The following is a 17,825-nucleotide window of genomic DNA, read 5'->3' as shown; positions in this document are numbered from 1 at the left end:
ATTGAAATGGATCAAAGATCTAAATATTACAACAGAAACACTAAATATGCTGGAAGATAGAACTTTCGAAGACATTGGTATAAGCAAAGACTTCAAAAACAAAGCCCCAATTGCACAGAAACTATCACAAAGAATCAACAACTGGGATCTTGTCTTATTGAAAAGCTTTTGCATAGCAAAAGAAACCACCAATAGAATGAAAAGACAACCCACAGAGTGGGAAAAACATTTTGCCAGCTGTTCCTCAGACAAATGACTAATATTTAGAACTCAAAAAAATCAGACCTCCCAAATTTAAAGACCCAATCCAAAAATGGGCATCTGAAATAAATATACATGTCTCAGACGAAGAAATAGAAAAGACAAATAAATATATGAAAAATGTCCAAGATCACTGGTCATTTAAGAGATGCAAATTAAAACAACAGAGACTCACTCTAGAAAGAATGGCTATTATCAAGAAATCAACCAGTAACAAATGCTATAGGGGTTGTGGGGAGAAGGAACCTTACTCCACTGTTGGTGGGAATGTAGACTTGGTGCAACTACTCTGGAAATCAGTGTGCAGCTTCCTGAAAGAACCAAAACCAGAAGTTCCATTTGAGCCAGCTATTTCCCTTCTTGGTATCTGCTTGAAAGAATTAAAAGCATCATACTACAGTGATATATGCACACCCATGTGTATAATGGCACAGTTTGTAATAGCTAAATCTTGGAAACAGCCAACATGCCCATTAACAGAAAAATGGATACAGAAGATGTGGGGTTTTTTTTTAATACAATGAAATGGTACTCTGCCATAAAGAAGGATAAGCTTGAGGTATTTCTAGCTAAATGGATGCTCCTTGAGACCCTACTCTTAAGTAAAATAAATGAGACATGTGTATATAAATACCACATTGTTTCTCTAGTGTGAGAAACCAAAAGTGGAAATAAGGACCAAAATGTATAATAGATATTAGGAAATGGGTAGAAAATGTTCAAAAGAAAAGGAAAACAAGGGAGGGGGAGGAGAAAGGAAAGAAAGGGGGAAAATAGAAAAAATAATAAAAGGAAAAAATGGAAACAAAGTTTCTGTAAATAAAGAGGGGGAAAAGAGGTCAAAGGGGAGGATGAAAAAAATAAGCAAGATATATCATGCACAGGTACAAATTCCCCATAATGAATGTTATCGTTATGTATACCTAGAATGTACTAATAAATGTTTTGCTTCAAAAACTTAATTTCCTAACACCCCAGTGTTCCTGTGGATCTTTCAGTGGAGGCTCTAGACTCAGTAGATACCATATGGCAGCCTTCCTATATTTGTCAGTTCATTCCAATGGCATTTCACCTTGAGGTGAATTCACCTTTTCATCAGTTGCATCTGGCTTCTAGACACTTGCATTTGCATTGATGAGCACAGGCATGCATTTCTACCCAATTTCTCCTCTCCCCACCATGGCTTCCTCTGTAGGCCATGTTTGACCCAGATCTTGGGTGCCTGTTTATTTTTATTGACTCACCTAAATACAGTAACTTTCTTTCTGACCATGTACCACTGAATTCAGGGATCTGCACAACCATATTTTCCCTTTCACATAGCTGCAAACCGCCCAGTGGCTTAAGTCCTTCACATACACACAATCCCACTTCACCCCAAACTGCTCTAAATCACACAGCCATGCTTCTCACCCAGACCACTAAACTACTTGCTATGAGTTCCTCTAGGAATTTTCCATCCCAGTGTAATTCCTGACCGTAAACCTCAGCAGGGAAGGGGCACATTCCTTGCCTCTTCTATATTCCTCAGGACCTATCTGGTATACTTCTCTGTATACAGGTGGCTCTTCATAAATACTTACTATATGAATGGATGGATGATGGCTTGTTTTAATCCAGGACTTCAACGGATTGGAAAGGTTTCTCTCATAGCTGATATAATGTTCAAAAACCCTAAATTGAAATCATGGAAATTTACTACTTTCAAAGAAACTGAGTCTAGATTCCTAGCTTTTTTTTTTTCCATTATCTGAAAAAGATCAGAACACTGCACTCTAAGTCTCTGTAGTTTTCTCTTTCAAGAAGTGGCTCTGAATTCTCCAAAGTGATGTTCAAGGGAGATCCTGCACACTGTGATGCCAGGAGTTTGGAATTATAGCTTTATTTCATTTGGAAAAATAAATGAAACCTGAAAATTTTATTGCCAAGATTCTCCTTTACTTGGTTTTTATTTGGTAGAAGATAAAAAAGTGGGGAAAACAGTATTTTTAAAATGTCACAAAGAATGGATGTTCATACTAAGTGTAAATATAAAACTTTAGTACTTTTGTTATTGTGTGTAACTAAGGGAGTACCTAGAGGAATGTTAGGATTGATTTTCATTTGACCTGGAATTGTTCACTAATTGTAAAAAACACAGTGTCCACGCAAGGTCCGACAGAATTATGTGGCCTCATCCCTTTTGATGTCTTTGACACCTGGAGGGAAGAATAACGTAAAAGTGGACAGACTGAAGTTTAGGAGAAAGGATGTCTAGGAACCAGGCAGAATGATGACTATGAACAATGCATTCCACAAAAGGTGCCTAGCCCCATCCTGAACACTAGGGAGACAAAGATGGATGACTCCAGCCACATCCATGGATACCAGGGAATAATAACCACCAGGTAAAGGCCATTCTGATACAAAATGCAGGAGGGATTCTGACATCATGTTGGGGTTCTGTCTCCATGGCCAGATCCTCTGAAAAGGATCATTTCTTATATAACCAGCTAAAAGGAAAATGAGAAATAGCAAAAATGAGCTTAACGATTCCCTCGGGATACAACTTGGAAGGTTTAGGCAGCTTCAGTACCACACCAGAACTAGATAGGGTGTGGGGCCCCTCACTCCAGCAAACTACAGCAGGGAAGTTTGTCCAAGTGTCTCCTGTTCCAGTCAGTAATTATTTGCCTTCTGTCACTCTGTAACTTCCAAGAGCTCCTCCTGAATAACATAAACTTCAGTGACAGTTTGAATAAAGTACAGTGCATGTTCCAAGCTCCAAGGGAAAGGGACTCTTGACAGAAAGATGATAGCATCTTTGTGGTTTAACAGCATTTCCTTTTCCAGGAAACACCAGGATTCTGAGAAAGAATTTAATTCTTGTATCTGTAAACACCTTTGTGGTACATTACTTAATAAATGACATATTCCTGTTTTTAACTTGAAATGCCTCTCAAATGTTTAGCATGTTGGATGGAACACACAAGGTCCTCAGTCATTATTGTCAAAGGGAATTGCGCCTAAGAAGTAAACACTAACTGATAATATGAAATAAGAAGAAAAGGGCTAAAGGTGTAGGGGAAGTGGGAAGGGGAGAGGAAAGGAAATAGGGGAAAAAATGAGAAAAGGAAAAAATGAAAACAAAGTCTTTGTAAACAGGGGAGGGTGGTGGGGTGAAGGGAGGGCAGGGGTATGGGGAAAAAATGAGAACGAAGACCTGTCATGTAAAGATACAAGACCCCAATGATGACTGTAACTGCACTGTATATTTTAAAAGTACCAATAAACTCAGTAAGATTTTTTTTTTTAAAAAAAGACATAAACACTAATGACTGTATTTCTAATTTCAAACATTCTCAGGTTAAGAATGAGTGTTGGGCTGGGGATTTAGCTCAGTGGCACTGTGCCAAGGACCTGAGTTCAATTTCTGGTACTCAAAAAAAAAAAAAAAGTGAGTGTTGAATATATTTCTATATTCCAATCCCAGAGTCTCTTAATAGAGGGTATGCAATGGTCAATAAGTGGTGGCTAGCGCAATAAAACTTAACAAAAAATCCAGACTGTTGAAATAGCTGATGAAAATTGCAAGTTCCTTCCTCATTTGGATGAAGTTTACACGTTTGCCTCAGTTTGACTAAAGTTGCTCAATCTTGTTTTCTTTCTCCCAAAATCCTTGGCATCATGTCAAAAAATTATAAGACAGCAATTTTAAGGCAATCAGTAGAATATCTGAGACATAGCTAAAACATAAATTATACATTTAAAACACAAATAGATTTTACTTGAAATATCTGAACCAAAAATCAACACAATTAATAATAAGATGGTTAAAAGACTCAACTTTAAGATATAAAAATTTTTGTAGTACTGAATTAATAAAATACGTACTTTCTATATAATACTCTGATAATTTGAAAGCCCTCTATGCCTTATGAGGCAGAACAACTGGTTGACTTGGTAATGTAATAACTTGCATCTCATAACAGTAGGATGATCATTTATTAAGATAACTGGTGCCTCTGAAAGTAAGTCACTTTCCACTTAACCATGCCTTTTATTGAAACATTTGTGTTGCTATTTCAAAATGTTTTCTTGTGTTGTAATTTAGAACTCTTGCAACAAAAATTTGAGAAGCAACTAACAACTGTCTGTGCATCGGTGCATAGAAAAGATTTTCCTATTCCTGACCCATGGACGAGACACACGATTATGAAATGCTGGCACAGTAAGGCTTCCGATGATTTGGGGAACACTTGCTTATTTGGGAGTCTATCTCTACCATTGTTCTCTAGCACTGTAGACTGGAAACTTCCAGACTGTTTAAAACAAAAGGAGAGTTTTCTTCTCCTTAAGCTTTTCTCCTTCTTCTTTGTCCTTTACATTTCTTTAGTCGGCCCATTTCTGAAAGTTAGAACCCTGGCCCTCTCTTTCTGTCTGTCTCTGGAGGACCACAAGTCCATAATCTCTTACTTTCACCCATAGATGGATCAGTTGATCCAGTAAACACAGTAACACCCCCATCCCATATTACAGGGTTGCTATCCAAACCTACACGGTCCACTATAGTAGCAACCAGCCACACTTGACTTTTGAGCACTTGAATGTGACTAGGGCAAGGACAAGTAGAATTTCCAATACTTTTTAATTATTAAATTTAAACTTAAAGCAACCACATGAAGTTCTTTCTACTGGATGGTTCTGAACAAGAGAGATTATAAGACTAAAAGATTTTGCTAACCACATGCAAATACTGTCTATTATTCGCCTTGGGATCAGAATAGTCATCTTGAGTTTAGGTACTTTTTAGGAAGCTTCTCCAGAGCAGAAGTGCTTCCTTTCTTATTGAGCAGAAACACTGATCAGGTCAAATAATCCAATGTTCCCCGCTCTCTTCCTCTCTTTAACTTACAATGATCAATGTACAGAAAATCACTAGGAAATCATTTACACACTGACATTTCAGGGAAGATAAAGTGACAGATATTCGGAGCCTTTCTTCTCTGTGTGCTTGCCATCACGCCTTCCACTTCCTGATACTATGAAGGACACCTGTCAGAGGGCACAGAGGGCTCCTGGAGACAGGACGCTTTAGCCCCTCTTCACTCATTGGGCTTTACTTTGCCCATACATACACTGTGGACCAGCTGAGAAGGCAGAGGGAACCCTTGGAGAGGACAAAGACATCTCTATGAAGGGTGTGTGTGCTGATCTGGGGGCTTTTCCTGATTGTATCCAGGGTCTAGTTAGGACAAAATGAAAGGGAGGGACCCAAAGAAACATCAGCCTCAAAGGCACAGAGGAGCGTTGGAAGAGAACTGATTGTTATGGCTTGTGTCTAAGTGTTCCCTCAAAACCTCATGAACTCATAGGTGAGGCTTTTGGGGGCTGGCTGGATCTAATCAGGCAGGTTATACCAGGATTAAGGGTGTATGGTACTACATTAGTCCACTGGCTGGAATTAGCATAGTTCTAGGTGACACCACCCAAAAGGCTGGTATCATGGGTGGAGTAAAAAGCAAAGGCTGCTGCTGGTTGCTGCTTCCTACTTCTTACTATAACAGATTGTTTCTCCTCTGTGATGCCCCTCTGCCATGTCACCTGCCTTGGAGCCAGCTGACTATGGACTGAAAGCTCTATAAACTGGGAATCAAAATAACCTTTCCTCCTTAAAGTTGTGAATATTGGGTACTGTGTCTCAGTGACAAGAAACTAAGACACATTCATAGCTATAAACTTCCCTCTAAAAACTGACCTTACTGTATCCTAGAGATTCTGGTATGTTGTGTTTCCATTTTCATTTGATTTTAGGAATTTTTAACTCTCCCCTTTCTAAGATTAAAAAAAAAATTAAGGATCTGGGAACTTAAGCGACTTGATAAAGTCTGCAATGCTAATAAATGACAGACTGAAGACTTAAACCCATATCTCCTGACTCTAAAAACTATATTACATCACAGCGAGGATGCAATACAGAAAGTAACACTACACAAAGCTATCCTTTTGTGAAAACTCAGCTATTTCTGAAAACAAACACCAGCAGTACATACATTGAAGCCATCCAGATTAATTCTAAGGAATTCAACAACACACTAGCACTTTTAAAGACAGATGTGATCCATACAATGTACTAGAGTCAAGATCGAGCTTCTGTGCCCCACATTGGGCACTCATCTTGATTCCTAAATCCCTGAGAGCCCCTCTCTCCACTCAGGCAGTCCCTGCTTAGGGCATTAGCATATCCGAAACCAAGCATATGCAGCTTCTTCAGTTTCACCTTAGCGGTCTTCACCTTCCCTTGAGACATCCAAGCACTGGGCTAATTCACACTGGATGAGCTCACAGGCACAGGGAAGCCTTCTTTAGCACATGGCTCTCCTCATAGCGCACATCCCTGCACCAGGGAGGCTTGCCCTATGCGCACGCTCACAAGTGTGCCATAAATCATAGCTTATTTTCTGAGGATTTCCATGAAATGGTGAGACATTGAAGCTCTGTAGCCAGAGAGGTTTGTGGAATTTTGTTCTGTGGAAAGAGAACTGTGGAATTGTAAGGCTAAGAGAAATCTTCCAAGTACATGCCTGCCAAGAGCAGAGCTGAACCGAAACCTTCACTGAGAGATACTATATTTAATAACATGCTTCTTTCCCTCCTGTACCTTTCACTCCTCAAACAGCAAGAGCATTAAGAGGAAGAAAATACATCAATATATTTTCTTTACTAAATTCTCTTCACCTTTTCATTTATTTACTTTCTTTTTGGGAACAGCAACTATGCCATCTTTTCTATGCAGATTTTGGCTTGCCTTCCTAGCCCAAGGAAAGGCTAAGTGACAACATGACCACGATGTAACTAAGAAGAGTGGAGAAGAGCAAAGGTGTGAGAACTTATTTGCTCTTCGCCTGCCCCCCCACACACACACAACACCTCCACCCTCATCTCTTCAGAACCCTTAATCCTGGGGCACAGGGAGGACTAGATTCAGTAACTGCCTGTTCCTCCGACTGACTGACGGTACCACGTGCCCCCACAGAACCTTCACAGGGGATGGAAACAGGCAGAATTTGAAAGGGAAGTGTCTGGGATGAATCTATGAGCACTATTATTCCTCGGCCTTCCATGAGCAGAAAAAATGGGCCTGAGGACTCCACAGTGTGTTCCCCTAAGCTGAGGAACAGTGGCAGGACCTGCTCTTGGATTTGGCTGTGCTGTGGGAATTAAGGAAGTGGGCAGAAGCACTAAAATATTGGGATAAGGGAAGAGGGGCCTATTAGGTGATGGTGTCAGTTATATAGCCATCTCCTTAAACCCCCACCCTTTTTTTTTGTTTTTTTTTGTTTTGTTTTTTGTTTTTTTGTTTTTTGTTTTTTGAGACAGGGTCTACGTAGTTGAGACTGACCTGGAACTCACTATGTAGCCCAGGCTGGTATCAAACTCACAGCAATCCTCCTGCCTCAGCCTTCCGAGTGCTGGGATTATAGGTGTACACCACCACGCCCGGCTCCTAAAAGCCTCTTAATCATACACTTTCAGAGGGTAAATTTATGATCATGACTTCTGTTCAAAACTGCCAGTGGCTTCCCATATCAAATCTTATTTTAATTATTTAAATATTTATTTAATCTTATTTTAATCACATAGCCTGTGAGCCTCACTCCTAATTCTCTTCATTGTGTGTATCCCAACCACACTGCCTTTCTTTCTGCTCCTAAAAAGCAGCGTTATTCTCACATCCAGCCCCTTTGCTCCAGCTGTTCTCTCAGCTAAGGCTGCATCTCCTCCACTTCACCCATGACTGGTTTCTGTCATTTTGTGTCACTTCAGTTGTCGTCTGTATAGTCCTTCCTTGGCCATTTCAACTAGGACTGTCTTGGGCCGGAGATTTAGCTCAGGGCTTTGGTGGCCTGTCTTGCAAGCGCAAGGACCCGAGTTCAATCCCTGGTACCAAAAAAAACAAAAAACAAACAATCAACTAAGACTGTCTTTCCCCCCATGTTATCACCGTGTCATCCATTCTATGATACTTAACAGGTAAGAATTTGCATTTATTTTATAGCTTTAAAAATAATAGTTATAAAAACATGAACTGTAAGATCAAAAATCACATTAAATAAACAGGTGACATGTTATTGTTCTCCCAGTTTGTTCTTTGTTGTTTTGTTCTGGTTTGGTCTGTTTTCATTGAGTCTTGATACTTAAAATTTCTACTCAAGGCCTGTTTGCAACTTTGCTACCACCTTCTGGCAAAACAATGAACATCTAAGGTCTTTGATTGTTTCAAAAATTTTATTTCATTATAAACTTATTTCACTTGCATCCACTGCTGTAACTGTGAATTGCAGAGGACAATGATCCTGCATCCTTCTTCATTAGTGCCAGGGATTTTTCCTCACTTGTCATGTACCACGGCAGCCAGAGAGCAGAGTTTTCCTTACTGCTCCCAAAGTGTGATGCCGGTCAAATTCCTGTTTTTCTTAAAGAACCACACTGGAGAAACCTAAGAGATACCTAACTAAGCTATCAAAGTTGTCACCAGTCACAGCACAAATAAGTCATGTACTACTTTTTGGGGGGTGGGCTCAGCCATACTGGGGATCAAACTCAGGACCTTGTGCTCTCAAGGCAGGCAGCAGGACCACTGAGCTAAATCCCCGATGTACTTCTTGACTAGATGCACTAAAGCTTCTCAGGTATCCTTGCCAACAATACATAACTTGAATTTGGTTATCAGCATGGCTCATATAACTCAAACTGAGACTAAATAAATAACTGGTATGTTCCAAAGTCAAGAAAGCTTGAATTAAGTGCTTCATTTTAAAAGGAGGTAAAGAAGACATAATTAAAAACTACATTATGTGATCCTGGATTAGATCTTGAACCAAAACGGAGGACACTGGTGGGGCAACTGTGAAATCAAGAAGATTAAACAATTATATTACATCAATATTGGTTCTATCCTTTTGTAATTACATTGTGGTTATATATTAACATTATAAGAAACTGAATGAAGTGCTTACAAAGATCTCTTGTGTTCCTTTATTCATCTTGGTTTTATTTTTTTCAGTGCTGGGATCAAACCGAAGCCTTGCACATGCTAGGAAAACACTCCACCACTGAGCTACCACTGAGCTAATAGTTACTGTTTTTGTAATTCTTTAAGGTCTAAAGTTATTGTGTTCACTTCAGCAGCACATATACTAAGATTTGAAGTTATTCCAAAATGAAGGGAATTGAAAGATTTTTTAAACTATAGATTATATGAAGTTCATGCCAGCTAAATCTTCATGTTACAGTTTGTGTCTAGATGTTCCCCAAAGCCTCATGTGGTCATAGGTGGAACTTTTCAGTGGTGGCTGGATCCAGTGTGTGTGGCACTGAGATTGATTCATGGTGCAAAGCTAGGATCGAGGGAACTAGGATCAAGGGTGAGTGTTACCCACCCTAAACTAAGGGCAGGTAGCCTAGATAAGATATACAGGACAGAAACAGGCTTGCCGCTTGTCACCTGCTTGTTTTTGCTGCCTTTTGCTTGCCGTGAATGGTTTCTCCTCTGCAATACCCCTCTGCCATGCCCCTGCCTTGGAGCCAGCAACCTATGAACTGAAACCTCTACAAAGTGCAAATCAAATAAACCTTTCCTCCTTTAACTTTGGGTGTCCGGTATTTTGTCTCAGCAATGAGAAAAGTAACTAAGACACCATATTTTCCTGACCTCATTACCTTTTACTCATGCACATTAAAGGTAGAATCATCCACTGAATGTTCTATTCCCTCCTTTCCCTGCCAATTCACTCAAACAAATTTTCTTCAACCTCTCCTTAGCCAATGAAATCGTAAATCAAAGCTCCCAAACCATACTACCATCTACTGTATTATCTGTCTTTAAATCCCAAATCCAATGCCAAAAAATTATTTAATTTTATTGAAAATGCTAAACCACTGACATTAACTTTTTCAGTATCTATCACCATCCTGTCTTCAACATGTACTATCTTCCTTCTACTTTCTTTTTTGTGTGTGTATTTATTTGTTTATTTTAAAGACAAGGTATCCCTATGCAGTTCAGGCTGGCCTTGAACTTACTAGATAGCTCAGCTGAGCTTCAAATTAATGGTGATCCTCCTGCTTCAGCCTCCAGAGTGCTGGGACTACAGGCATGCACCACCATGCCTGGTTACCTTCTTTACCCCCCTATGTTACATATCTAACACTGTATAAATTATCTCTGCAAACACTCAACTTCCTTGGCTACCTCACCCTCTCTCCCTCTCACCTGCAAAACTCAATACTGCTTAAACACAGTACCCACTCAAACAAGTGACAGTTACCAGAAAAGTATAAACCTGATGAGGGTCTCATTTAAAATCATAAGCACAAAAGGGTAGTAATACCCAAATGGGCACTAGCACTTCCAAATAACCCTTTTTGTAACCCTGATAAATTCACAATCCCGCTACTGAAGAAATTAAGTTCAGACTGTGTTCAGAAAAGTACTTTTGGAGCTACTTCATTGCTGATATTCCCATACTTTCTGGAAAAAGAGTACAGTAAGCTCGATACAGAATATCTGTGATATTCTTTTTCATCCTACCCCAAAAAAAAATGTTTTGTCATAATGCAAACAAAAAATGTTTTCTCATCTGGATAAATTAAAAATTCAAAAATATTTTAGTCATACCATTGTCTTTATTCTCATGCACCAAGCAGTTTCTTTTAACAACTCTAGCACTGCCCTATTCCAAGATCAACCCCAAATTTAGAAAAGACTTTCAAAAAGTGGTAGGATAGCCCTCCCCTCAGTGCAGGCCAGTGTGCGTGACTGGTCTAGAGTGACCCAAATACAGAAGCTGAGAGCCTACCTCCTAGCGTTCACAAAAACTTGACACTGATGCAACGTGAGGCATGGAATGTGCTGCAAGGGATGTGGACCAGTTTGGGTGGTGAGCAGAGTTCTAGACATGAGCAGCTACTGCAATGTGTAACATTTTATATGTTTTTGTCAACTATAATCTAAAATATATATAAAACTTAGAAGCTGCAAACCTTTCTTTTTGTAACTTATTTTTACAACAATTTTGTTAATCAAGTTTAATTTTTTTAATTATCCTTTCATGAATAATGTTTATGATTAAGACAGTATATTTTGGTAGTATGATTACTTCCTGGTCAACTAATCACATATTTTCCATTTCTAAATTTTTTAATCTATTACTATCATCATCATCATCACCATCATCATTTGAGGTACTGGGGACTGAACTTCGGGTCTTGCAAATACTAGGCAAGCCATCTACCACTAAGCTAAAATCCTATCCCTAAATTTTTTAAATTTGAAATTTCTTCAAATATTCAGAAGAACTGGAAGAATACAAAGGATTTCCACATACATTTTATTCAGATTCACCATTTTTTAACACTTTATCAATTTGCTACATATATATTCATATTCCCACTGGAAATCAATGTCCCTTTCCACTTTTTAATCTTTTGAATTTTACTTGGTAAACCACACAATGTGTCTTCCTTCATTGAAAAAGTCTTGCTATTTAAGAAGAAAAACCCTCAGGTGATCTTAATAATATACTGACATATAAAAATCGTGAATGACACTAAAAGCTACTACTTTGGAGTCAAGAATATACTTATGTGATATAGAACCTTATAATAAGCAAGTACTAATGTGTGCTGAGATAAATAGCCACTTAAGGGAGGAATACTACTCAGAAAGTCTGAACCAAACTATTTAAATTGCTAAGGATGCAAATCAAACAGCCATATTTACTTATCTTCCTGATAGTTTCAGTATTTTCAGTGATTTTAATACTTTCACGCGACATGTTTTCAAAGGCAAATTAGATCTAAGGACAAAAAGTTATAATTTGGAAAGGTAAAATTTATACACTGTATTAAGACCTAACATAACAATACGAGCATCTTAGAAACTGAGTAGAATGTTGTGAATCTTGTTTTCTATCAAAAGATGGAAACTGATGTGGATTTCATTTATTGCATCAAAATGCAATTAATTTTTACTATAATAATACAGGACAAATTGTTATAAAGGACTGAAGATGCACTTTGGAAAATGTTGCTTGCTTTATTTTGCATAAAAGTTAAAAAATAATCTCCTGAGTTTGGTTACATGACTTTAAATTATCCTCTCCTATACTCTAATCTACCCTGTGATCTGATTTCTTTATGTATGTTATTTTTTAAAAACAGAAAGTTTAGCTATATTATCCCCTGTAATACTGTCATCAATTCAAGCTAAGATAAATTTTAAGCAAAAGTTTATCATATGAAAAACTAAATACTGATATATGCTTAAAACTACATTTAGACTTTTTTTTTTTTTTTTTGAGAAAGGGTTTCACTGTGTAGTTGAGACTGATCTGAAACTCACTATGTAATATATTCTTAACTACATTTAGACTTTTTTTTTTTTTTTGTGAGACAGGGTTTCACTGTGTAGTTGAGACTGATCTGAAACTCACTATGTAGCCTAGGCTGGTCTCAAACTCACAGAAATCCTCCTGCCTTAGCCTCCTGAGAGCTGGGATTACAGGCATGCACCACCACACCCAACTATTTAGACATTTAATATGGGAAAGTAGCCATTATACTTTCTCTAGTTTTGTCTACACAGTTTTACATGCAGTTCTTTTTGTCTTTTCCCTGTTTTGTTCTACTTATATTTAAATATTTTTTTCTGGATCTAATAATAAAAATGAGACATTTTACATTTGCTTTTATACAATATTTCTATCTGTTGTATTTTATGAAAGCCCTGGTCCACAACTAATTAGGGATAACAAATATTTTAGAACAGGTAACTTGTGCACTTGCTTGTACATTCCCTAGACAGCCACTAGGTGGTGCCCAAGGATCTTCTCCCTGGCTGCATGGGGGACCTTGGAATGGCAAATTCCAGTTAGAGTAGAAGACATTTCCATTGACTGACAAGAGATTGTCAGAACGTTCCTATCCATCAAGTCCACAGAAAGGTAAATAGTCTTGTATTGGCAATATGTAAATATGAGGTTGACTTATACAAATTAAAATATATACTCATTATATTTTGCCAATTTGTTAAGTGGCATATATCAAAGCTGTTACAACTATTCGTATCAGGAAAACTATGAGATCCTTTTGATCATTAAAAGTGTCAGGAGCCAATTATACCCAGGCCATATTATACAGGGAGGCTATAAAGACTTCACTGCTCACATCTCCCAGTCGGCATGGTAGTAGCATGGCAGAACAAAATTCTGAAACTAGTACCTGAAATCTGTCCACAGACCAAACCTTAAGCAGCCACGTTTTTCTTGTAGTATTCAAGAATATAGGAGCCAGAGCCAAGAGAAAAATACTCCTCCACACAGTACTGACAGACAGCCCACGGTGCTTCCTGCTGCTCCCTAGCCAAAGGCACACCTATATTTAAAGATATGCAGGATGCTATTAAAAAGTAAAAATGAAAAATGCCAGAGCTTTCCATTCTTAAGAACTCAGTCCCGAGGAACCCTGCCATAGCATCTCCATATGTGGACGTTCACCACAGATATTCATTCCTTCAGCCTCCCTGAAGAGATCACTAAAAGCACCTTTTAAAAAATCAAGGCCTTTAGCTTTCAACAGCTTCTTCCCTAAGACTTTTGCATCAGAAAGTAAAAATGAAATATTCCTATGGCCAAATTGAAATCATTACATGTGACAAATTATCAAGGTTTCCAGAACTACAGTTTATAACTGGGAGTCTGATTTCCAACTTGGCTATGTCTGCTCTATCCATTCTTCAAAGTTGCCAATACCCAAGTACTCAGAAACTTCCATGTCTCCCCACTTAACTGTCCTTGTTTTGCTCAGAGCAGCTGGCAACCAAATATCTGGACTGAATGTGACAGGAATGCCCACTGTATCAAAGGAAAGGGCAGCAGAATGACAGCCACTGGTAAGCCTCAATGCATACAAATAAAGAGCAGCCTGTTATTGCCAATAATCTCACCTTCCTCCTTATAGCCTTTGGTAATGAGACAATGTAAGTTATTGTAGTCTTGGAATGAAGAAGAGTTTGCCTATAAATTGGTCGGTCAATCTTTGAAGAACTCTTCTTTCCTGGATTAGTTTCTAGTTAAAGAGTTTAGCAGTTATTTCTGCTTACTGCCATGATTGTTCTTAGGGGTCTCTTAGGACAAGGAGGACCAAACATACTAAAATAACCCAGTGAAGTTCTTTTGTAAGTCTAAACAAAGAGCCTCACTTATTTTCCTCTGACATACAGTCTTTAATCCTGTTCCAAATCCTGCTAATCTTGTTTGTACACGACTAGGTTCCCAATTTGAAAAGGCACTCTCAAATTAAGCCAATTCAAGGGATGTGATTTATTAACATACTTACACAAGTATGGGTGAAAACTTCAGAGAACCAGAGGGTAATCCTGAGCTAAAAACAGGAAGCATTATTCCTCAGCCAAAAGGCAAGGACAAGGAGTAGATGCTGGAACCAAAAGAAGAGACATAGAGGTCACAGTGAAGTGGTGATAAGAAACACAGCTGGCTTTAAGGTGCCTCAACCCACCAAGCTTCTCCTTTCTCCTTTTGGTTGGACCGAACCCAACCAAAACTAGAGAGCAAAGCCCAATGATGTAACATACATGTTGGCCTCCCAGGACAGAGGACAAGGTAAAAACAAATCTGGAGGGACAGATCCACCTTATTATAGTAAAAGACATTGTCAGGAATGGTGGGGTGTATGTTTGGAGAGGAAGTGTTTTGAGTATTTTGAGGGAAATTAAAAAGGTAATGTCTTTTAGTATAGTAAATTTTTATTTAAATATTTACCACATATTTTGATCACCCTTCATACATAGCATATAATCCAAACCTGTTTACCTTCAGCATTCTCTCTTACCCTTCAGTGCTAGAAAGATTGAGTTTCCATGGGAGGAACAAAGTTCCACCATCTCAATACAAGTCTGGATCAATTTTCTATATTGCCACCCGAAACCTAAAAATCTAGGCAATACTGGTGTTATCCACATAGTTTATGTCAGGGAAAACATGGGGAGAGCAAAATATAAAACACTATTTTGACAATCCTGACAGTGTTGGTCATTACGATTGCCTTTTCCCATTACCCATCCCAGGTTCCCTCTAACTTCCCCAGGACCTTGGCTGGACTGGTGTTCTTTGCCAGCATCTTTACAAGGTGTGTTTAAAATATGGTGAATGCTGCTGCTGAGTGCCATCCAACACAAAGGAAAGTCTGTAAAACATTACTGTGTGCCCTCATCCACCCTATTCACCAGATCTGGCATCATGAAATTTCTGGCTTTTCCCAAAAGTCAAAATAACCACAAAAGGTAAACATTTTGAAACAATTCGCAACATCAAGGCAGCCATGGAAGTACAACTAAAGACATTCATGCAAAAGAACTTCCACAACTGCTTCAGAAAATGTCAGGAAGGTGGGTATGATGATACACACCTGTAATCGCAGCCCTGGAGAGGCTGAGGCTGGTTTACTCTGAGTTCAAGGCCAGCCTGGGCTACCTGAGACTGTGTCTCAAAATAAAAAAAAAAAAAAAAAAAGTATCAAGATTGATGGGTAAAGTGTGTTCAGAATGAATATTTAGAAGGGGATTGATGATAATTTTTTAAATACACACATTTTTTTAATCACTCTTCATAATAACCTTCTCCTTTGCCCACTGTTCTAATGAGCCTAGATAATCAAAGGAAAATCTCCACTTCTGATACAATGGAACCACCACTTCCTTCCACACAAGGTCCCCAACATTCACAGACTTGTCAAAGAATTAAGTACAAAAGGGAGGGAGGAAAGAGGGTTTAAAATAGAGAGAGTAGCACTCACCATTTGAATGAACCGAGTGATCAACCTCACGTGACCAATAGTGACATAACCCGGCCTGACATACCTGACATACCTTACAATGGTGCAATATGAAGTCCATCACCTCACCTTTGTAGTGTTCTTGCAAAAGGTATTTAACCTGAATTGAGCCATGAAGACATATTCAGAATGTGAGACCATTACAAAGCAATTGAACTGGACATTTTTTTTATTAGGAATTTGACACTATGACCTTGCTTGCACGTGCTAGGCAAGCCTTCTTCCATTAAGCCACATCTCTAGCCTTTTTGAATTTCTTAAAGTGCCTAGGTTGACCTGGAACTTTTGATCCTCTTGCCTGAACCTCACAAGTACTGGGATTACAGGTGTGTGCAACCACATCCAACAAACTGGACCCTTGGTTAATGTCAGAGAAAACAAAAATGGTAGGAAATTTGTCTTAGTGTTTTCTGTTGCTGTGACAAACCACGTGAGGCTGTTTTTTGCTACTGTTGTTGTTTCTAGTTTATTTAGCACAGTTTTGGAAGCTGAAAGCTCAGGATCAGGTAGCTCCATCATTTCAGCCTCTAGTTCAAGCACCTGTGGCTGCATCACATCAGAGTAATGGTGAGGAATATGGTTGCATGCAGCAGAGGACCCACATAAAAGGTGACATCACTTTCTAACAACTCACTTTCCCAAGAACTCACCAAGGTCCTTCAAGAACTACATTGGTCTGTTCCAAGAGCAATGCCCTATGTGACTTAATTATACCCCACTAGCCCCTCCCATGTGGAGGCCCCTCCACCTCTCAACAGTGTCACACTTGGGACCAAGCTTCCAGCTTCCAAACCTTTGGGGACACATTCAAACCATAACTACACTATGCAGAATTACTCTAGATTAAAGGAGACTAAGAACCAAATGTAGTGCATGAACAATAATCAGATCTGTAACAGGGGAAGAAACAAAGAATATTTGAGGGAATTGTGGGAACAAACATGGATTGGATATTATAAAAAATTATTGAATTAATTTTTCGAGGTTGTGAAAATATTGAAGTTAGGCAGGAGACTGCCTTTACTCTTGGAGAAAGCACACTCAATGGCTATCACAAAGAAAAGCACTGGCACAATTATTGAACTGAAAAACAAATTAGCTGCTTTTTCATGAAGCACCATTTTTACCTGCAAGAATAATGGAAACATTATTTATACTTGTGGATTTGGCAGATTACTCTCAAAAATAAACAAGCTGAGCCTGCCACTTCAAAGAAAACTGACAGCACTTGTTGCCAGTGGTAAAATACAAGATTTCAAGGGAAAATTACATACTGTAACTAAAAAGAAACTATCACCTGTCAAGTTTTACAACTGTTATCAACAGCATCCACAATTACCTAAAAAGGCTATTAAAATTCCCTTTTCCAACTACTTCTCATTTGTTTTTTTTTCAACTTTATATCTGTGAAACCAAGTTTTCTTCACATCTTCAATCCAAGCAACATATTGCAAAAGATTATCCACAGAAGCACATAGAAGAATCCAGCTGTCTTCTATTAAAGAAATCAGTAAACTCTAAGATATCACTTTTCTCACTAATTTTTTTGTGCAGAAAGTTATTTTTCTGAAGAAGAAAAAAGTAAACATCTTTATCCCTAGGAAATATATACTGAAGTACTTAAAATGAACCAATCTGTCTGCGATTTAATTTGGTAATTCACACACACA

Source organism: Fukomys damarensis, unplaced genomic scaffold (genome assembly GCF_012274545.1).
Source record: "Fukomys damarensis isolate Sample0158 unplaced genomic scaffold, DMR_v1.0_HiC HiC_scaffold_1, whole genome shotgun sequence".
NCBI lineage: Eukaryota > Metazoa > Chordata > Mammalia > Rodentia > Bathyergidae > Fukomys > Fukomys damarensis.
Note: the sequence above shows the minus strand (reverse complement) of the source record.